The following is a 19746-nucleotide window of genomic DNA, read 5'->3' on the forward strand; positions in this document are numbered from 1 at the left end:
GGTCGTTATCTAGAAAACTCCAAACAGAATCATTTCATGATCAAAAGCTCTTAAGTTATAAGTTTAAAGATAACAATTAAAGGCATTCAACCCCGTGAATGATCAAACAAAATCATAGCAAAGAATTAAGCATTCCCATACTAAAAAAAAGGTTAAAAAATAAAAAACCCTACTATCATACCAATGAGAAGCTAAACAAAATAAACCCAAATACAATTAAATCAAGACTCATTAAATCTTATGCTTACAATTAAAAGGTGAATGATCAAACATAACATAGTACGAAATGAAGCATTCTCCAATGCAACAGTCATACGAACTGAACAATAAAATCACCATTAAGAAACTAAACAAAACAAACCCAAATTTTTTTTTTTTTTTTTGAAAAAACCTATGTGGCTCCGAAGAAATTTGAACTGATTAAAGCTTCTGCTTTTCAATTTGCCAAGAATGATCAAGCATAAACATACTAAAAAGATAAATATTTCACATATACTAATCATACAAAGTGAACAAAACAAACCCAAATATGGATTAATAAAAACTTACACGACAGAGAAAAATCAAAACTTGCTAAAGCACCAGCTTTTCAATTCTTGTGGATATATTTGGTATAGAAAAAACTATAGCACTGAAGAGACGAGTGAGGTTGTGGTTTTTGGGGTTGGGGGGGGGGGGGGAGTGGAGAATGAAAGCTGTAATGTTGATTGGTCTGAAACAGAGCATTAAATGAGGAAGACTAAGAAAAAAAATTAAATTTTTGAAAAAAGTGAAAATGGGATTGTTTAAATATTCGAAAGAAGAAAATAATTAATGGTTTCTCCACAAAAGGTTAAAAAGGTTCTAACGTCTCTTTTGTGAAGAGGGAGGGATTTCAAATTCTCTCAACGGGAGGGCGCTCCGATTCCCTGCTTCGAGGTCCACCTTTTGCACTTTGAGGAACCAATTGATTCGCTGATGGACTGGAGATTAACGGAGTATTAAAATTAAGTCAACGACAAAACTTGCAAACCAGATAGATGTTTTAAAACATTTACATCTCGTCCTACCTTAATTTTAAATAAAGTGACTTTTCTCTAAAAACTTTCCGTAGTTAATTCCTATACATTTTTGCTCACGATACGGAGGATGTCAATTTAAACTGTAATACTAGATCTCAAATTTCAGTAGCCAAAACTGGTTCCGTTAGTTTCTCATACTTAAAGGGATTGTTTGGTACAAGGAATAATGATAGTAATTTCGAAACAAAATTTAAAATTGTGTTTATCTCATATTTGGTTATATATCTTAGCAAATTCTGTATTCGGTCAAAATCAGGCACGCCCGATTTCACAGGCTCGAGGGATCGCCTTAGATCCGAGTTCGGGTAAGGTCGAGTTCGAGGTCGACGAACCAGACTCGAGCTCGAAGACAGAATGCAAGGTAGGAGTATGAGGAATACCGAAGCCGAGTACGCTCGATCTCGAAATAATGCCGTTATGGATTTCTAACAAAATGAGCGAGACTCCTGCCACGTCCCCAAGATCATGGCGCAAATCCCGGAATAGAATTGTACGATTCCGTACTAGGCGGTTAGACAGTTGTACCAATAATATTCCTTACTGTAAATAGAAATGAACCTTATTTAGGGTTTCCCTATTATATAAAGGGGACCCCAATCATTTGTAATTTCATCTGATCACTGGCAAAGAATATACTATCTTACTTTTTCTGGCTCATTGTTCATCAGAATTGTCTTTCTCTTTACTGTTCTTATTTTATTGTTCTTGGTCCATCTCGAGGTCACTGAGCTCGAGGTCGATACTGCTAAACAACACTGGTTTGATTCACTTATTTCTTTCATTTCTACTTTATACTTCTTGATTATTAATTGGTATTGAATTAAATCACGTATCTTTAAAACCACAAATCAAATTTAATTGTTACTCGGTATTTTTGAGGTAAACAGTTTGGCGCCCACCGTGGGGCTAAAGATAATAGTGATTATTTCTTTACTGATTCTCATTACACACGTTATTTTTACACTTTTTCTTGTCAAGATTTTCTGATTCTCAGGATTAAACATGTCGAACTCGCAAAATGCACTTGTTCATGACAACGAAGGTCTTGGATTTCATGGAGAAAATAACAATTTAGGGGTCGGTGTACCACCGATAAACCTTGGGGAAGTGCCAAATGTGAAACAAGTTGATGTCAGTTCACACATTACTTTGTATGCATATTTAGGCGCAGACCACAGAGGGAGTGTACGCAGAGAAGCCTGATCCAGAGGCCAAAGAACACCAGGTATAGGAGATGGGGGAGTCAGCCTCCAAGTGATATTCGAGATGCTGCAAGCTCAGCAGATCGACATCGCCCAACTTCAGAGTCAGAATAAAACTCCGAGTATAGCTGAACCAGAAAATACTCGACGTGCTGAACCAGAGCCAGAGAGGTCGAACAGAAATGACTGGGGGACTGACCCCACCATTATGAGGATGCTCGAAGATCTCACCAAGAGGATCGAGTCTGGGGAAAATAAGATTGAGGACAATGATAAGAAGGTGGAGACTTATAACTCCCGTGTTGACCAGATACCGGGGGCACCTCTAGGTTTGAAAGGTTTAGATGCAAAAAAATTCATACAAAAACCATTCCCTCAGAGCGCAGCTCGGATGCCCATCCCTAAAAAGTTTTGCATGCCCGATACACCCAAGTATAACGGGACAACCGACCCTAATGAGCATATTACTTCATACACTTGCGGGATCAAAGGAAATGACTTGAATGACGATGAGATCGAATCAGTATTGTTGAAAAAGTTTGGAGAAACATTGTCAAAGGGAGCTATGATTTGGTACCACAACTTGCCGCCTAACTCTATTGATTCATTTGCTATGTTAGCAAACGCCTTCGTGAAAGCACATGCCGGAGCCATAAAGGTGGCAACAAGAAAATCAAATGTATTCAAGATAAAACAAAGGAACGACGAGATGTTGAGAGAGTTCGTGTCCAGGTTTCAGATGGAGCGAATGGAATTACCACCGGTCTCGGATGACTGGGAAGTACAAGCTTTTATGCAGGGTTTGAATGAAAAGAGTTCGATTGCGTCTCGATAATTAAAGCAGAATTTGATCGAGTATCCACATATGACGTGGTCCGATGTACATAACCGCTATCAATCGAAGATTAGAGTCGAGGACGACCAGTTGGGAGCTCCCTCAGGTTCAGTTCATCCTAACAGATCGGTAGCCAGGCCCCCCAGGGATACAAACAGGGAATCAAGGTCAAACAAAGAACGGTATCAGTAGTATGTTGATCGGAGAAATAATGGTTCAAGCCGTAACGCTCCTCGGAATGATCGAAGAAATGATCGAGTTCAAAGCTCTTGGGGACTCATGAGTTAGAGCGGGTTCGATAAACACACCGATCCCGCGGAGGCACCTCTATTGTCGGAGTACAACTTCAGCGTAGATGCATCGAGGATTGTGTTCGCTATTGCAAGAATCAAAGACACCAGGTGGCCCAGGCCTATCTGAACCGATCTTTCTCAGAGGAATCCAAATTTGATGTGTAAGTATCATGGCACACATGGCCATAGAACTGAAGATTGCAAGCAACCAAGGGAGGAGGTAGCTCGGCTGTTCAACGAGGGTCACCTTCGAGAATTTCTCATTGATCGAGCTAAAAACAATTTCAGGGAGAGAGATGCAAGAAAAAATGAGCAGGAAGAACTACAACATGTAATCCACATGATCGTTGCCAGTGTCGACATCCCACAAGGACATGTGTTCAAATGCACCAAGGTATCAATCACTAGAGAAAAATGGACTCGGAGCTATATGCCCGTGGACGTCCTATGATTCTGTGACGAGGAAGCACAAGGCGTATCCCAACCGCACAACGACGCCCTGGTAATTTCTATTCTTTTAAATAAAATTCAAGTTAAGCATGTTCTAGTTGATCCAGGTAGCTCAGCAAACATAATCAGATCGAGGGTCGTGGAACAACTCGGCCTACAAGATCAGATTATACCTGCGTCCCAGGTCCTAAATGGATTCAATATGGCAAGCGAAACAACAAAGGGGGAGATAATCCTACCAGTAAACGTAGTCGGAACCATACAGGACATGAAATTCCATGTCATCGAAAGCGACATGAGGTATAATGCACTCCTCGGGAGGCCATGGATACACTATATGAGGGCAGTGCCTTCAACTCTTCATCAGATGATGACGTTCCCAACATAGGAAGGAGTGAAAACAGTTTATGAGGAGCAACAAGCTGCAAAGGAGATGTTTGCAGTCGAGGAAGTGGTGTCGATACTAGAGTCTTCGACCTTGGAGAAATCGAACACCAAAGGTAAACAGCCGGCCAAATAGCAATCACTGCCCCCAGCCTCGACAGAATCGGAGCAACAAGTAATCGAAGACGAAGAAGAGGATTTCCTTACTCCTCGAACCTTCATCATTCCCGAAGAGTCCGATGCAACCAATTCAATTGTCGAGGAGTTGGAGCAGGTCATACTAATCGAATATATGCCCAAGAGAAAGGTACACCTGGGAACGTGATTAACCCCCCAATTCAGGAAAAAACTCATTCAATTTCTTATTGATAATATGGATTGCTTTGCTTGGTCCCATTTAGATATGACAGGGATTCCACCAGAAATCACCACACATCGGCTAAGCATTGACCCTAGGTTCAAACCGGTAAAGCAAAAAAGGAGGCCCCAGTCCGAGGTGAAACATGCGTTCGTGAAGGACGAGGTAACCAAACTTCTTAAAATAGGGTGTATTCGGGAGGTAAAGTACCCCGAATGGTTAGCCAACGTAGTTGTAGTTCCTAAAAAGTGAAATAAGCTTAGAATGTGTGTAGACTATAAGGACTTGAACAAAGCATGCCCAAAAGACTCTTTCCAATTGCCCAACATCCATCATATGATCGATGCCACGGCTGGCCACGAGATCCCAACTTTTCTCGACGCCTACTCCGGGTATAATCGAATTCAGATGAACCTGGAGGACCAGGAGAAGACTTCGTTTATTACTAAATTTGGAACTTATTCTTACAACGTAATGCCCTTCGGGTTAAAAAAATGCGGGAGCTACATATCAACGCCTAGTCAACAAAATGTTCGAAGAACAAATAGGTAAAACAATGGAAGTTTACATTGATGATATGTTGGTTAAGTCCCTGTGCGCAGAGGACCATTTGACTCATTTGCAGGAAATATTCAAATTTTGAGAAAGTACAACATGAAGCTTAACCCGGAGAAATGTGCCTTCGGAGTTGGCTCGGGTAAGTTCCTCAATTTCATGGTGTCGAATCGGGGTATCGAAATTAACCTCGATAAGATCAAGGCCATCGAGGATATCACGGTCGTGGATAGCGTGAAGGCCGTGAAAAGGCTAATGGGACGAATTGCTTCCCTAGGTCAGTTCATTTTGAGGTCATCGATTGGAGTCATCGGTTCTTTTCTTTGCTCAAAAAGAAAAAGGATTTTGCATGGACCTCGGAATGTCAGCAAGCCTTAGAAGAATTGAAGCAATATCTATCGTGCCCGGCTTTGCTTCACACCCCGAAGGTAGATGAAAAACTTTACCTATACTTGGCAGTGTCCGAGATAGTGGTAAGTGGTGTATTAGTTCGAGAAGAGCAAGGTACGCAATTCCCTGTTTATTATGTGAGCCGAACTTTAGGAGATGCTGAGACTAGATACCCTCATTTAGAAAAATTAGCACTTGCATTGATAAGCGCATCTAGGAAGCTAAAACCATATTTTCAGTGTCATCCCATATGTGTATTAACAACTTACCCCCTTCAAAACATTTTGCATAAGCCCGAGCTATCAAGCCGGTTGGCCAAATGGGCCGTCGAACTTAGTGGGTACGATATCGAGTATCAACCCCGAACGGCCATCAAGTCGCAAATCCTAGCTGACTTCGTGGCCGATTTTACGCCAACCTCATACCCGAAGTGGAGAAAGAGCTCCTGCTAAGATCGGGTACATCATCGGGGGTATGGACCCTTTTTGCGGACGGAGCCTCGAATGTGAAAGGGTCCGGTCTTGGCATTGTCTAAAAGCCACCTATGGGTGGTACCATTAGACAATCTATTAAAACTTCTAGGTTAACTAATAATGAGGCCGAGTATGAGGCCATGACTGCAGGTCTCGAACTAGCTAAAAGCTTGGGAGCAAAAGTCATTGAAGCCAAGTGCGTTTCACTGTTGGTGGTGAACCAGGTGAACAAAAGTTTTGAAGTTCGAGAGGATAGAATGCAACGGTACTTGGATAAGCTATAGGTAACTTTGCACCGCTTCAAGGAGTGGACTATGGGTCGTGTGCCTCAAGAACAAAATAGCGAGGCCGATGCACTTGCTAATCTGGGATCCTCGGTCGAAGAAGACGATATCGTCCTGGGGACTGTCGTCCAGTTATCGAGGTCTGTGGTTGAAGAGGGTCATGTCGAGATAAATTCAACAAGTTTGACTTGGGACTGGAGGAATAAATATATCGATTATTTGAAAAATGGAAACTCCCATTGGACCATAAAGAATCGAGGGCCCTACAAACCAAGGCTGCTAGGTTTGCATCAGATGAAGATGGGACATTGTACCGGAAAACGTTCGACGGGCCATTGGTGGTATGTTTAAGGCCGGGGGACACCGATTATGTTCTATGAGAAATCCATGAAGGTACTTGTGGGAATCACTCTAGCACCGAGTCTTCGGTTCGCAAATTTATTAGAGCGGGGTATTACTAGGATATCATGGAAAAAGACACTAAGGAGTTTGTTAAAAAGTGTGATAAATGCCAAAGATTTGCACCGATGATCCATCAGCCCAGAGAACAACTCCACTCAGTCCTATCCCCGTGGCCTTTCATGAAATGGGGAATAGGCTTAGTCGGCCCTCTACCAACGGCCCCAGGCAAAGCTAAATTTATTTTGTTTATGACTGATTATTTTTCTAAATGGGTAGAAGCACAGGCCTTCGAGAAGGTCAGAGAAAAATAGGTTATTGACTTCATCTGGGACCACATCATATGCCTGTTCGGGATACCTGTCGAGATTGTATGTGACAATGGAAAACAATTCATCGGCAACAAGGTAACGGAGTTCCTCGAAGCACACAAAATAAAGAGCATCTTATCAACACCATACCACCCAACTAGAAATGAACATGCCGAGTCAACAAACAAAACTATCATTCAAAACTTGAAGAAAAGGTTGGACGATGCAAAAGGGAAATGGAGAGAAGTTCTACCCGAGGTCCTTTGGGCATATCGAACAACATCAAAGTCTAGCACGAGGCTACTCCATTCTCTCTAGTATATGGCTCCGAGGCCCTCATCCATGTCGAAATCGGAGAACCCAGCGCTAGGTTTCGACATGCATCGGAGGAGTCAAATCACGAGGCTATGAATACTAGCCTCGAGCTCTTAGATGAAAAACGAGAGGCAACGCTTGTTCGGATGGCCATGTAGAAGCAGAGGATCGAAAGATACTACAATAGAAGGGCTAACCTTCGACACTTCGAAATCGGGGACTTAGTTCTACGAAAATTCACCCTCAATACTCGAGACCCGAATGAAGGGAAACTGGGGCCGAATTGGGAAGGACCGTACCGAGTCCTCGGAGTTGTCGGTAAAGGATCTTACAAACGTAGCACAATAGAAGGTGAACAACTGCCGAACAATTGGAACGTATCGTTACTCAAATGATACTATTGCTAAGGTATAAATGTATCTTTCTTGTCCATTTGGATTTGAAACTAACTCATTGCAGGTGTTTGTCGAAGATATCAAAGGTACCTTTTTACACGAAGGCCTTAGGTTTTAAAGCATGCGTTGCACTATTTTTCCCTTAGATCGGATTTTGTCTCAAATGGGTTTTACCGCCAACGTTTTTAACGAGGCAACAACTATATGCTACCTAAGGAGAACTCAATAGTATCCAAGGCTTCTTTTCAATCAACCTCGAATACTGGGGGACATCACCTTCGAAGGTCATATTTTCAAGGAAAATACTTCACGCCTAAGAGGGCCTCGATAAGGAAACTTTGTAATGGACCAAACAGTCAGATGAACCGTGTCCATATAGAATAGTTGAGCACCGACGGCAAAAATGTATGCATGTATCAATTATTTAAAGAAGCATTCTATTTATATCAAAAACACTTTGTGTCTCAAAGAAGTCTACTATTATACAAGCTCTACACTTATAATCCTACGGGAAAACGGCTCAAGAGCCAGAGCACGAATGCACCCCCAAAAATACTCGGGGACTGTCATCGGCAGTCAGCACATCTGAGCCATCAAAAACTCGAACTAATAAGACCTCAAATAGCATCCCCTCGATACAAAGTACAAGGCCAACATACTCGGGGACTAACCTTTCGAACAAGTTCGAAAGGTTATCGGGAAACAAGTCCAAGAGACATACCCGAAGGCTACAACCATATTAAAGATTATGGTCATATAAAAAGGCTACAACCGAAATAATGCGGCTCGGAGACGTTCGACTTCCTCCATAAATTAAAGGCCTTCAAACACTTTGAAAATACCGGTTAAATCAGGCTACCCTCGGCAAAAGCAAAGATAAAGGGCTTCGATAAAATCAGCCCTCGAATAATTTAGAGGCTTCGATAACATCAGCCTTCGAAAAACCCTCAAGAGGTATTCGATTATGTTTACACAAACAAATTACTAATAAGGTTCCGATCCGTCGAACCTTCAAAAAATCCAACGGGTACAAAAAACACATGCTAAGGCATAGACAAATTTTCACTAAGTCTTTTAGCCGACAAGAGGGAAAAATTATAGCCGCTTTAGAGGCTGAATTAGCCCAACTTAAAGAGCCTAAGGGCCGATATATAAGTGCCTAAGAGCCAACTTAAAAGTGCCTAAGGGCCAAAATATATAGGGTTCGAGACCTTGCTCTCACTCAACTCACACTCAAGAGTCCCGACATTCCGAGCTCGCATCAAATCAATTTAAGCTTAGCTCGGGGATTAACTAAAACCTTAAGAGGTATTATGTTGATCAATAAAAAACCTAAGGGTTTATTATGTTCTGAGTCTAGTATTCAGACTGATCATTAGAGTTATACAATAAAAAATTTCACAGATGAAGACGAAACGTAATTCAGCACAAATTGAAGATAAAGCAAAGAGGTTCTTTATATTCATTAAAGATGTTCTACAAAGTATATTTACAACACCCACGAGGGGCCCTTGCACAAAAAAGAAAAGAAAAAAAAATATTACAACAATGAAAGTTAGTATTTGCCCGAGAGAGGAGACGTTGAGCCTCTTCGAAGATGGTGGATGCATCGTTAAGGTCAACAACATCGTCAACCCTGGTGAAACAGTCCCAGAAAGGGTCTTCTTCGAGGACCTTGCTCGGGTCAGGTGTTCGCAGAGCCCGAGCATCCTTTATTGTCTCCTCGGAGTAAGATGGCAGAGAAAGTGAGTGACCTATTGTCATGGCCCCGAGCTCCTTACTCGGGGCGCTCTGATTAGCTCGGCCCTCTCAGTACTTGTCCTCTTCGGTGTATTTGTTGAAGGAAGAGGTGCGATATCGATCTCGGGGGACTCAAGGGCTTTTCCCAAGTCTCCTTTCGGAGTTCCTTCATCGAGAGGCAAGGTATCAGGTTCGGAGGACTTGGCGGCCTCGACTGGTTTCCTAGTTCGGGGTACCAGCACCGATTCTTCACCTTTGTTCTCTTCGTCTTCCAGGTGTTGAATGGATGAATCCAAGTCCACATGAATGAGTTTTCTCCTCGGCTTCCGAGTAGGTTCCGCCTCATCCTGGGTATCTTCGAGCTTCGAAGCCCTCTTTCTTTTGTTGTCTTTCCCCGATTTTGGAATCGGGGACTCGGTCCCTTCCCCAAGCTGGGCTGGCCTCATTTCGGATACATCTCCGATGCCTGCACAAATAAACATGAATGAGATAACGTCACCAGTAAAAGAAAGGTATCAAAGCTTGGGAAGAGAACTTACCATGATGCTTGGCCTCCCATTTACCCCTCGATAAATCGCGCCATTTGCGCTCATCATACGAGGAGGTGGCAGCTAACTTTCGAACCCATTCCTCGAGGTCAAGAACAACACGAGGCATCCAAGCAATAGCTACAGAAAAGATAAAAATATTATGGAACACGGAAGTAGAATATGAAAAAGTATTTGCTAAGGAATTCCACTTACGATTAAAGTTCCATCTCTCTGGGAATGACATTTTGTCCCTGGGGATGACATCCGAAGTCCTTACTCTGATGAACCGGCTCATCCAGCCTCGATTGTCTTCATCGTTACTAGCAAAGAAGGCCTTCTTTGTTCGACGTTGCAGCTTGATGAGCCCTCGAAACAGCTGGGGCCGATATAGCCGAATAAGATGATTGAGGGTAAATTCCAACCCCTCGGCCTTTTCGGAAAAATAGTACAGCATGATCACGATGCGCCAAAAGGAGGAATGGATCTGGCCGAGGGTGACCTCTTATGTTTTGCAGAATTCGATCACTGCCAGATCGAGGGGACCCAGTGTGAAGGGGTAAGTGTAAACACTTAAAAAACCCTCCACGTGGGTAGTGATGCTTTCCTTGGGGCTCGGGATCTGAACCAAGACCTTGTCTCCCCAGTCGTAGTCCCTCTTCATGGCTTTGAGGTACTTCTTCGATATCAAACAAATATATCGAGATACATGTTCACATCGGCCTAGGATATTTGGGGGATTCTCAACATTAAAGTCCTTCTTTATCACACAAGGACGGGGGGGTGATTTCTTGAAGGGCCGGCGGCGTCACAGGTTTGGCCGTCCAGGCAGTAGAAGAAGACGATGCTTTCTCTTTCTGGAGGATTGTTTTGGAAGTTTTAGCCATAGAAGGAGTTCAGGAGGTGACAAAGTGTGGTGTTTTATGCGGTCTTGGCGTTTTTCGGTGATCGGAGTAAAAATAGTGAGAAGAGAAAGAGATGAAGGGGAAAAGTGAGCAGAATAAATGCAATGAAGAGGTAAAGTTTTTGGTTCAAAAAAGAAACTCCATATTTATAGATAAAAGGCGACGGTTCGCATGCGCTAGTGGCCGACCATTACTGGCATGCATTTAATGTTTGGGGGAAGCGAACCGATGGGACGTTTCGGTCACTTTAAGCGCCCACGTCACGGGAATGACATTATTATTAGAAACTCCAGAGAATCGAGGTTCAAATCGTTTCTTATCATCTTAATCTAAGAAACGCGGGGACTATCTATATACGGTCAAAATCAGGCAAGCCCGATTTCCCAGGCTCGAGGGATCGCCTTAGGTCCAAGTTCAGGTAAGGTCGAGTTCAAGGTCGACGGACCAGACTCGAGCTCGAAGACAGAATGCAAGGTAGGAGTACGAGGAATACCGAAGCCGAGTACGCTCGACCTCGAAATAATGCCGTTATGGATTTCTAACAGAATGAGCGAGATTCCTTCCACGTCCCTAAGATCATGGCGCAAATCCCGGAATAGAATTGTACGATTCCGTACTAGGCGGTTAGACAGTTGTACCAATAATATTCCTTACTGTAAATAGAAATGTACCTTATTTAGGGTTTCCCTATTATATAAAGGGGACCCCAGTCATTCGTAACATCATCTGATCACTGGCAAAGAATATACTATCTTACTTTTTCTGGCTCATTGTTCATCAGAATTGTCTTTCTCTTTACTGTTCTTATTTTACTGTTCTTGGTCAATCTCGAGGTCACTGAGCTCGAGGTCGATACTGCTAAACAATACTGGTTTGATTCACTTATTTTTTTCATTTCTACTTCATACTTCTTGATTATTAATTGGTATTGAATTAAATCACGTATCTTTAAAACCACAAATCAAATTTAATTGTTACTCGTATTTTCGAGGTAAACAAATTCCGTGATAAAGTTTAAACTAAAATAATCGGATGAATTAATCTCATTGAATATCTACCTCACGGGATGTTCTTGTTTGTTCCACCATTGTACCGAATGATAAGTAAAAATAATTCATTTCCAATTCCTATCCACAAGTCAAAAAAAGGGGTTCTTTCCGCAAGTAATATCCTTCTCTTTCACTTTTTCATTTTATTTATCTCAATTAACTAATTCTGCTGAAGGAAAAGAAAGGAAAATACTAAAACAAGATTTTTAAGATATGTGTGCGCCTCCCCCAATTCATGAATATTTGAAAGAATTAAAAAAAAAGCTTTTGGATTTACATTTGGTTTTAATTTGGTTATATGAAAACTAGTTTTGGAAAACAAATTTGAAAAACAAAAATGCGTGTGGATTAACTTTGACAATGTTTAATGTATTTTCGTAAAGACATGAGTTTGATTTTTTTTGTTGTTGTATACGGTTAAAAGCGGGCCTATCCGATTCTACTATTTGATCGAGACCAGGGAGTTGAATCGAGGGTTAGCCTTGTAAGTGGAGCAGATCGAAGTGACGAAGGCAAGGTACCGAGTTCGAGAATCGAAGTGCCTGTCGAGATCGAGGCAGGCATCGATCGAGAACAAACAGGGTAGACTCCGAGCAAAGCATAATAATAGGAAAGCGAGATATCAGTGACTGGTCGAAGATCATGGCGAGAATTTCGGAACGGATCAATGGCAGTTGTTTATGCTAATCATAGGATTTACTTCCGTAATTAGAATTATACCATAGATAGGATTCCCTATACTATATAAAGAGGGTCCTAATCATTTTTTAAGGACCTGACATTCGCGCATATCAAAGCAATACAATACTTTCTGGCTTATATTTTTGCTTTTTAGATTGCTACATTTTTAACTATTCCTGCATCGATCAGTTCGAGGTTATTCAACTCGAGGGATCAGCTCCGTTCAAACACTGGTATGCTTAATTTTATTGTTAGTTTCTGCTACTAATTTTCGTATTCATCAATTGATATTAGGTGAAATCACGTGTCCTTAAAATCACATTATAAGTTTAATTATTATCTAATTTTTAGGGTAAACAGTTTGGCGCCCACCGTGGGGCTAAGGATAATAGTGATTGCCTGGTATTAATTCCTATAACACACACTGCTTTACACTTGTTCTCGTTAGTGTCTTCGATTTCAGGAATCAACATATCAAACTCTCAAGTAGCACCCTCTCACACAGACAACGGCCTTGTCCTCCATGGTGAAAACGAAAACATAATCGCCTCGGGAAACGAAGTACCTCCAGTCAGCACCGATGGACCACCGGTCGTAGACCCGATCGATGTCATCTCTCATATTGCCATTAATGGGAATTTGGGCACCAGCCACGAAAACAACGTCCGCAGAGATGCCCGAGCAGCCGATCAGAACGCACAGAGTGGAGAAGAAGGCGGAATTGACCTTCGAATGATATTCAAAATGTTGCAAACTCAACAAGATGTGATAGCGCAACTCTAAAATCAGACCAAGCAGAATAGACCTCGAAATATCACAAGAAGTTGTTCATAGAATCGAACCTGTACTGGATAAATCGAACGCTAATGAATCGGGGACTGACCCCGCCATTATGAAAATGATCGAGGAGCTCACTAAGCGGATCGAATCAAGGAGAAAAGAAAATCGAGGCTAATGACAAAAAGGTTGAGACGTACAACTCACGGGTTGACCAAATATAGGGGGCACCCCCGATTCTAAAGGGTTTGGATTCGAAGAAGTTCGTGCAGAAGCCTTTTCCTCCAAGTGCGGCTCCAAAGCCCATTCCTAAGAAATTTCGTATGCCAGAAATCCTCAAATACAATGGGACCACCGATCCTAATAAGCACGCCACTTCTTACACATATGCAATAAAGGGAAATGACTTAGAAAATGATGAGATTGAATTCGTTCTATTGAAGAAATTTGGAGAAACTTTATCGAAGGGTGCCATAATATGGTATCATAACTTACCACACAACTCTATTGTTTCGTTTGCTATGCTCGCGGATTCTTTTGTGAAATCCCATGTCGGAGCCATTAAAGTTGCAACGAGGAAATCAGACCTCTTCAAGGTAAGACAGAAGGATAATGAGATGCTTAGGGAATTCGTATCTCGGTTCCAAACGGAGAGAATGGATTTGCATCCAATCACCGACGACTGGGCTGTCCAAGCTTTTACACAAGGTCTCCACGTTCGGAGCTCCATAACTTCACAATAGTTGAAGCAAAATTTGATCGATTATCCAGCTATCACTTGGGCCGATGTACACAATCGGTACCAATAGAAGATTAGGGTCGAAGATGATCAACTGGGAACTCCAATTGGTTCGATTTATCCTAGCAGGCCCGTGGACAGAGTTAAAAGGGACGTCAATCGGGAACCACAATCGAACAGAGACAGATACCAGCCATACAATGGAGATCGGAGAAATAACGAGCCTGGACGCAACCCCATACGGAATGACAGAAAGAATAATCGGGGACAAAGTTCCCCGGGGCTTATGAGCAAAAGTGGTTTCGATAGGGATGTCGGGTCCAAAGAAGCACCTCGACTGTCAGAATACAACTTCAGCATTGATGCATCATGTTTTGTATCAGCCATTGGTCGGATTAAGGATACTAGATGGCCCAGACCCTTACAGACCGATCTAGCTCAAAGGAACCCTAATCAAATGTGCAAATACCATGGTACCCATGGTCATAGAACCGAAGACTACAGACAGTTGAGGGGGGAGGTAGCCCGTCTATTCAACGAGGGTCACCTTCAAGAATTCCTAAGTGATCGGGCCAAGAATCACTTCAAAAATAGAGATTCGAACAGGCAGAACGAGCAGGAAGAGCTACAGCACGTAATTCACATGATCGTTGGTGGGGTCGATATCCCTCAAGGACCGGTATTCAAACGCACCAAAGTGATAATCACGAGGGAAAAGCGAACTCGGGACTACTTACCAGAAGAAACCTTATCTTTCAACGATGAGGATGCAGAAGGAATCGAACAACCTCACAACGACGCACTGGTAATATCTACCCTTATGAATAAAAGTCAAGTTAAACATGTGTTGATTGATCCAGGTAGCTCGGCAAATATCATTCGATCAAGGGTCGTAGAGCAACTCGGCCTCCAAGATCAGATCGTGCCCGCAACTCAGGTACTTAACGGCTTCAACATGGCGAGTGAAACCACCAAAGGGGAAATCATTCTACCAGTGAACGTGGCTGGGACTATCCAGGAAACAATGTTACATATGATCGAAGGTGACATGAGGTACAACGCGCTACTCGAAACGCCTTGGATTCATAATCTGAGGGCAGTGCCCTCAACGCTTCACCAAGTCTTGAAATTCCCAATATCAGAAGGAATCAAAGTGGTGTATGGTGAACAACCCGTCGCCAAGGAAATGTTTGCAATCGATGAGGTAATACCAGTATCGACGTTGTCTTCAACAAAGAGATCGAAATCGAAGGGAAAACAAGAAGTCAAATAGCAACCATAGTCGCCGACCTCGGCCCCGATCGAAGGAGCATGAAACTTTCGAGGATGATGATTATATGATACCTCGAACCTTCGTAATCCTTGATGATTCCGATGCAACAAAGTCAACGATCAAAGAGCTGGAACAAGTCATACTGATCGAGCGTCTGCCCGATCGAAAGTTATACCTGGGCACGGGGTTAACTCCCGAGCTCAGGAAAAAACTCGTTCAATTCCTTTTAAATAACATGGATTGTTTTTCTTGGTCCCACTTAGATATGACAGGGATCCCACCGGAGATCACTACGCATCGACTGAGCTTGGACCCGAAGTTCCGCCCGGTAAAACAAAAGAGAAGGCCTTAGTCCGAGGTAAAACATGCATTCATTAAGGACGAGGTAACAAAACTTCTCAATATAGGATCCATTCGGAAGGTAAAATATTCCGAGTGGTTAGCAAATGTAGTTGTAGTCCCTAAAAAGGGAAACAAACTTAGAATGTTCGTAGACTATAAGGATTCAAACAAGGCATGACCTAAAGATTCCTTTCCTTTGCCAAATACCGATCGCATGATCGATGCCACGGCCGGCCACGAGATCCTTAGTTTTCTCGATGCCTACTCCGGGTACAATCAAATACAGATGAACCTGGAGGATTAGGAAAAGACTTCGTTCATCACTAAGTACGGCACCTATTGCTATAATGTAATGCCTTTTGGACTAAAATATGTTGGTGCTACTTATCAACGCCTAGTAAATTGAATGTTCGAAGAACAAATAGGTAAATCAATGGAGGTTTATATTGATGATATGCTAGTTAACTCCCTGCGAGCAGAGGACCATTTGAAACATTTGTAGGAGACCTTCGAAATACTGAGAAAGTATAACATGAAGCTTAACCCGGAGAAATGTGCATTCGGGGTTGGCTCGGGCAAGTTCCTCGGCTTTATGGTATCAAATCGGGGGATCGAAATCAACCCCGATAAAATCAAGGCAATCGAAGACATCACAGTTGTTGACAATGTCAAGGCTGTACAAAGGTTAACAGGACGAATACCTGCCCTGGGTCAATTTCTTTCGAGGTCCTCAGATAGGATCCACCAGTTCTTGTCATTGCTTAAGAAAAAGAGCAATTTCGTATGGACCCCGGAGTGTCAACAGGCTTTGGAGGAACTCAAACGATACCTGTCGAGCCCGCCATTGCTTCACACCCCAAAGGTGGACGGGCAACTTTACTTGTACTTAGTACTCTCTGAGATAGCGGTAAGTGGGGTCTTAGTTCGAGAAGATCAAGGTACGCAATTTCCTGTCTATTATGTTAGTCGGACCTTAGGTAAAGCCTAAACCCGGTACCCACACTTAGAAAAATTAGTGCTTGCTTTAATAAGCGCCTCTAGAAAATTAAAACCATGTTTTCAATGTCACCCAATTTTTGTTGTAACCACCTACCCCCTTCACAACATTTTGCACAAGCCCGAACTCTCGGGCTGATTGGCCAAACGGGCCATCGAGATCAGCGGGTACCATATGGAGTATCAACCCCGAACGGCTATCAAGTCTCAAATCTTGGCAGACTTCGTGGCCGACTTCACACCAGCCCTCGTATCCGAGGTCGAAAAGGAACTATTGTTGAAATCGGGTACATCATCGGGGGTGTGACCCTCTTCACGGACAGCGCTTCGAATGTGAAGGGGTCCGGGCTAGGCATCATTTTGACTAACAATGAGGCCGAGTATGAGGTAGAGTATGAGTTCATGATTGCAGGTCTCGAGTTAGCTAAGAGCTTGGGAGCAGAGGTCATTCGAGGCCAAGTGCGACTCCCAACTTGTGGTAAATCAAGTCAACAGAACTTTCGAGGTTCGAGAAGATCGAATGCAAAGATACTTGGACAAATTGCAGGTGTCTCTACATCGATTTAAAGAATAGACCCTGCAACACGTACCTCGAGAATAAAACAACGAGGCCGATGCCCTTACAAATTTGGGGTCATCGATCGAAGATGATGAACTTAGCTCGGGGACTGTCGTACAACTTTCAAGGTCAGTAATCGAAGAAGGGCACGCCGAGATAAACTCCACAAGTCTAACCTGGGATTGGAGGAATAAGCACATCAAATACCTAAAGAACGGGAGGCTTCCATCGGATCCTAAAGAATCAAGGACTCTACGCACTAAGGTCGCACGGTTCACTTTGGGCGAAGATGGAACACTGTATAGGAGAACGTTCGATAGGCCGTTAGCAAAATGTTTGGGGCTAGGAGACACCGACTACGTTCTACGAGAAATTCACGAGGGCACTTGCGAAAACCATTCCAGTGCCGAGTCATTGGTTCACAAAGTCATCAGAGTAGGATACTATTGGGCCGATATGGAAAAAGACACTAAAGAATTTGTTCAAAAATGAGACAAATGTCAAAGGTATGCACCGATGATCCACCAGCCCGGACAGCAACTTCACTCAATCTTATCCCCGTGGCCGTTCATGAAATGGGGAATGGATATCGTCGGCCCCCTACCATCGGCCCTAGGTAAAGCTAAATTCATTTTGTTTATGACTGATTATTTTTCTAAGTGGGTTGAAGCACAGGCCTTCAAGAAAGTCAAAGAAAAAGAAGTCATAGACTTCATCTGGGACCACATTATATGCAAGTTCGGAATGCCTGCCGAGATCGTACGCGACAATGAAAAGCAATTCGTCGGCAGCAAAGTGACAAAGTTTTTCGAAGACCACAAAATAAAAAAGGATCCTATCAACGCTGTATCATACCAGTGGGAACGGACAGGACAAATCGGCAAACAAGACCGTCATCCAAAATCTGAAGAAAAGACTGAACGAAGCCAAAGGAAAATGAAGAGAGGTATTGCCCGAGGTCCTTTGGGCATATCGAACAATGTCAAAATCTAGTACGGGGGAAACACCATTCTCTTTAGTCTACGGTGCCGAAGCTCTAATCCCGGTTGAAGTCGGAGAACCTAGCTTTAGGTTTCGGTATGCAACGGAGGAGTCAAATCACGAGGCTATGAATACGAGCCTAGAATTGCTAGATGAAAGATGGGAGGCCGTCCTTGTTCGAATGGCCACACAGAAACAACGGATCGAAAGGCACTACAATCGAAGAGCCAATCTTCGACACTTTAAAATCGAGGACTTAGTTCTGAGAAAGGTCACCCTCAATACTCGACACCCAAATGAAGGAAAACTTGGCCCGAACTGAGAGGGACTATATCAGGTCCTCGAAATCGTCGGAAAGGGATCTTACGAACTTGGCACGATGGACGGCGAGCAATTACTAAACAATTGGAACATATCACACTTCAAACGATATTACTGCTAAGGTACGACCTTCTCCATTTTCATTTGTATTTTAAACCAACCAATTGCATGTATCCGATCAAAGACATCGAGGAACTCTCCAACACAAAGTCCTTAGGTTTTAAATCACGCGTTGCACTCTTTTTCCTTGGACTGTTTTTTGTCCCAAGTGGGTTTTTCCGGCAAGGTTTTTAACGAGGCAACCATTATTTGTGCTACCTTGAGGCAATTAAACAGTATCCAAGGCTTCTTTACAATCAAACTCGAATACTGGGGGGCATCACCCTCGGATGTTAACTTTGTTACAAGGAAGGTACTTCGTGTCAATAGGGTCTCGATAGGTAAAACTTTGTAAAGGCCAAACGGTCAAACGAACTATGCCCATGTAGATTACTCGAGCCCTAAAGACAAACATGTACGCATGTATAATCTATTGAGAAAAGTATTTTCCTTGCCAAATATTTCATGTCTTTGAGAAAATTTTACTTTACAATTTCTTACTTTTGGCCTGTCATGGAAACAGGCTTACGAGCCGATCACAACTGAAGTTAAACAACTTACCCCGCACTCGGGACTGCCGTCCGAAAAATAGATGTAATCGAACTACTAAAATCTCGAGGTCATAAGACCTTAAAAAGGCAAGCCTCATTTTTATAGGCCACGGCCACCCCACTCGGGGACTGACATTTCGAACAAGTTCGGATGTAATTGAGAAACAAGCCCAAGAGGCAAATCTCAAATTAAAGGCTACAACCAAACTAACGCGGTTTGGAGACATCCGAATTTCGTAATAAAATAGGCCTTCAAATATGTTCATAAAACTGATTTAAAAGGATACCCTCGACAAATTTATAAAAGGCTTAGATCACATCAACCATCGAAAACCCTAAGGGGTATTGAATTGTTCGAACTACCGAACGAGCTTATTTTACGCTAAGGCGTAACAAAACAAAGGGTTTCGATAACACTAACCCTCGAAAACCTTAATGGGTACAAATTTATCTCGTGCTAAGTCCTAACAAATTTTTACATGATTAACTTTCTAAGACGAA

General features: G+C 42.7%; 1 protein-coding gene across 2 annotated transcripts in view; it reads right to left on the bottom strand.

The window, feature by feature from the left end:
* The window catches only part of LOC109237296, a 5074-nt gene extending 4411 nt beyond the window's left edge, over nucleotides 1-663 (bottom strand). For both annotated transcript variants that reach the window (XM_019403589.1, XM_019403588.1), the window contains exon 1: nucleotides 550-663. The gene's annotated coding sequence lies outside the window, so the exon portion shown is untranslated. The remainder of the gene's footprint in view (nucleotides 1-549) is intronic.
* Between the last annotated feature and the right edge of the window lie 19083 nt (nucleotides 664-19746).

This window comes from Nicotiana attenuata, unplaced genomic scaffold (genome assembly GCF_001879085.1).
Source record: "Nicotiana attenuata strain UT unplaced genomic scaffold, NIATTr2, whole genome shotgun sequence".
Lineage (NCBI taxonomy): Eukaryota > Viridiplantae > Streptophyta > Magnoliopsida > Solanales > Solanaceae > Nicotiana > Nicotiana attenuata.